The sequence below is a fragment of the Vulpes vulpes genome, chromosome 8 (assembly GCF_048418805.1).
Source record: "Vulpes vulpes isolate BD-2025 chromosome 8, VulVul3, whole genome shotgun sequence".
NCBI lineage: Eukaryota > Metazoa > Chordata > Mammalia > Carnivora > Canidae > Vulpes > Vulpes vulpes.
In genome coordinates, this window is record NC_132787.1 from 71,980,097 (window position 1) to 71,984,057 (window position 3,961).

At 43.5% G+C, this 3,961-nt stretch overlaps 1 pseudogene; it reads right to left on the bottom strand.

Moving 5' to 3' along the window:
- Positions 1–1,393: 1,393 nt before the first annotated feature.
- LOC112916814 (G2/mitotic-specific cyclin-B1-like) lies at positions 1,394–3,104 on the bottom strand (annotated as a pseudogene).
- Positions 3,105–3,961: the final 857 nt, after the last annotated feature.

Below are 3,961 nucleotides of genomic sequence, written 5' to 3' on the forward strand. Positions count from 1 at the left end.
AGAAGCAGGTTTCATGCAGGAAGCCCAATGTGGGACTTGATCCCAGGACCCCAAGATCACTCTGAGCCATAGGCAGTCGCTCAACTGCTGAGCCACTCAGGCATCCCAAGATTGTGTTCCTTTCAACCCTTTTGGAATGTTCCAACTGAATAATTATATTATCTGCAAACAGAGATAGATTTTGGTTTGTTCTTTGTGTCTATTGTTGTTTTCTGCAAAAAGCATTATTGTTTCCATTTGGTCCAAGGCTTGGGCCATGGCTTCAGGGTGGTTAAAAAGCTGCCCCATGGCTGCAGGGAGAGATTCAGGCAGAAGCCCAGACAGCAGGGGATGCCAGAGGGGCCTCTCAGGGGCCACCAGGCCCTCTGAGCTCTTAGTCTTATTTGAGGACTGAGCCTTCAAAGAGATCATCACCCAGCCTGGTGGCTGGCTGGCCTATGGAGGTGATTCAGGTGGTCACATCTTCTTGATGGATTTCACCTCCTCATCTAGGAAGCTGTTCTTCAGGAGGTGGAGGTCTGTGTAGGCAGAACCTAAGACTTGCAGATGCCGAAGGGCCTCATTCGGGTTTTTCTCCAGGGGCACGGTGTTTTCTATGAGGTCCAGGATTTTTGTCCCACTCCTCTTGGGGTGGCTTCTGCACATCTGAAAGAGGGTATGGCCCTCTTTCAGAGACATGTCATGCTCAAAACAGAAACCCAAGAGAGATAGGTGGAGGCCAGCTGATGCAGATTAACTAGGTGGTTGACAGCAGCCTCCAAGTCAGTGGAATAATCATGAATTATTTTAATTATTCTGAGTAACTCTAATTTGGGAGCTCAGGTTGGTTGGCAATATGTGTAGCTAAGAACAAAAAATGGTGTTAGCTACTGTGGGAGAAAGGGGATGGATGAGAAGATGGTCCTGAGGTTGGGAATGGAGAGGATATTGAAGTGTTCCAACGCAGAAAGAAGGGGATTCTGAAGATATGTTCCATCTAAACACTCTTGAAGCAAAAGACAGATCTGTTGACTGCCAGGTAAGCTCCTAAATATAGATCCTTTTCTCCCTTCTTTTCCATTATTATATTTCTTTTCTAAAATTCTTTCTCTTATGTATGTGTTGGCTAATACTTCCACAATCCTGTTAAATGATAGTAGAGGTAGTAGCACTATTCCTAACTTCAATATTTCTGTATAAGTAAGATAAGATGCCAATGGTTGGGCAGTTAACTATATAAAATCAGGTATGAATTATGCCAACTTATATATATATATATATTTAAGGTATAAGACGTTAAAAAGGACCACAAACTTTATTAAAAGTAAGTAAAGGTAACATATAATATGCACAGACCGCACATGGTGCCAATTTTATTTGCAAATATTGCAATACCCCAATGCATGTTTACAAGTTACATCTTTGCCACAGCCTTGGCTAAATCTTGAACCACTGCAGAATTTAGCTGTGCCAGAGTGCTGATATTAACATGCTTAGAGGTGCCATACTTGTTCTTGATAGTCATGTGCTTTGTAAGCCCACGATTCACTGTGACTATATTCTTAGCCAGGTGTTGCATAACGTTTAGAAGGGATTCTTCAGTGTATGACAGATAATGCTGTAGAGTTGGTGTCCATTCACCATTATCAAGAATTTTCAGCGCTAAGCAAAAAGCTCCTGCTGCAATCTGAGAAGGAGGAAAGTGCACCATATCGTAGTCCAACATAGATAGTTCCATCAGGTATTTGGCCAGAGTATGTTGCTCAACATCAACTTCTCCAATCTTAGATGCTCTCCGAAGGAAATGCAGGGGGTAGAGGGCAGCCCAGACCATTTTACAAATAAAGATCTTAGAATCTTCATTTCCATCTGTCTGATTTGGTGTTTAGTGTAAATGTTGTCAGTCACAAAGACAAAGTCACCAATTTCTGGAGGGTACATTTCCTCATATTTGCTTGCAATAAACATGGCAGTGACACCAACCAGCTGCAGCATCTTCTTGGGCACACAGTTATTCTGCATGAGCCGATCAATAATGGAAACAGTCATGTACATGGTCTGCAGTAACCTGAATTTCATTTGAACCTGTACTAGCCAGTCAATTAGGATGGCAATCGTGTTTCCAGTGACTTCACCACCCAGTAGGTATTTTGGTTTGACTGCTTGTTCTTCCTCAAGTTGTCTCAGATAAGCATAAATATCTTTCACATATTCACTACAAAGGTTTGGATCATCTCCATCTTCTGCATCTACATCATTCACCGCAAGAATTACATCAGAGAGTGGGCAGCCCGGGTGGCTCAGGGGTTTAGCGCCGCCTTCAGCCTAGGGTGTGATCCTGGAGACCCATGATCGGTCCCGCATTGGGCTCCCTGCATGGAGCCTGCTTCTCCCTCTGCCTGTGTCTCTGCCTCTCTCTCTCTCTGTGCATGCATGTCTCTCATGAATAAATAAATAAATAATTTTTAAAAAATTACATCAGAGAAAGCCTGACACAGATATTCTTCTGCAGGGGCACATCTAGATGTTTCCATCCGGCTTAGAGAGGGAGTATCAACCAAAACAGGCTTGGGCAAGTTTTTCTTCTTTTTTTTTTTTAAGATTTTATTTATTTATTTATTTATTTATTTATTTATTTATTTATTTATTTATTTATTTATGAGAGAGAGAGAGAGAGAAGGAGAAGCAGGCTTCATGCAGGGAGCCTGATGTGGGACTCAATCCTGGGTCTCCAGGATCATGCCCCTGGGCTGAAGGCAGGCGCTAAACCACTGAGTCACCCAGGGATCCCCCAAGTTTTTCTTCTTTAACCGGCTCAGGTTCCGGCTCTGGTTCTGGCACAGGTACAGGGACAGGCTTGGGTGCCTTCTCCAGAGGCTTTGGTATTTTTTTTAGCGATGACTTAGCCAGGAACTGAAGTTTTTGCTTCCTTTTTAAGAGGCAGTTTGGCCTGTGGTTTGGTTGTTCACTGACTTTGTTACCAATGTCTCCCAGGGCAGTTCTTGGCCTCAGGCCAGGCTTGGAGGCTGCAGCAGAGGCCAGAGGCACCCACTTTGCCCCTGCCAACCGATCTTCGTCTTATTTTCAACATTAACTTTGGTGTTCCTGGTGACCTGGAGTGCCATGGTCGCATCTTCACCGGGGGAGAGGCAGAGCATGGGAGCCACCGATATGCCGGAGCTGAGGCCGCCGGGTCAACATCTGTTCCTCCTCAGCATGCCCCTTTTTTATATTATCTTGTAGGTCTTCCTTAAAGTAGACAAAAGATTGTGTGCAGATAGTTTTTTGGGGAAAGTGAGCCCAGGGAACAAGAGAAGTAAGAAATGGGGGGGCACCTGGGTGGCTCAGTCGGTTAAGCATCTGCCTTGGGCTCAGGTCATGATCCCGGGGTCCTGGGATGGAGCCCATGTCAGGCTCCCTGCTCAGCAGGAAGTATGCTTCTCTCTCTCCCTCTGCCCCTCTCCCCACTAATGCTCTCTCTCTCTCTCTTTTTCCTTCTCTCTCTCCCCCTCTCAAATACATAAAATCTTTAAACAAAAAAAAAGAAAGAAAGAAACAAAGAAAGAAAAAGAAAAAGAAAGAAAGAATAGAAAAAAAAGAAAAGGAAGAAGAAAAAGAAAGAAAGAAACAGAGACAGGGAAGGGTACCTGGGTCCCTGGACCCAGGGTGAGAGCACATGACTCTTGATCTCAGGGGTGTAGTTTAAACCCCACAGGATGTAGAGTTTACTAAATTAAAAAAATTTTTTTAATTAAAAATAAAAGAGAGAAACAGAGAAACAGAGAAAGCCAGTACAAGGATGCATTGATGAACTGACCACCACAATAGGTAATTAATGCTTGATTCTGTGGGACCATCTGAGAACAGGTGATCTACGAGGGGACAGAAATTAGGCTCTACCTCCTGAAGCAAGGAGTATGAAGGACAAATTTTATTTTATTTATTTATTTTTTAAGATTTTATTTTCAAGTAATCTCTACAC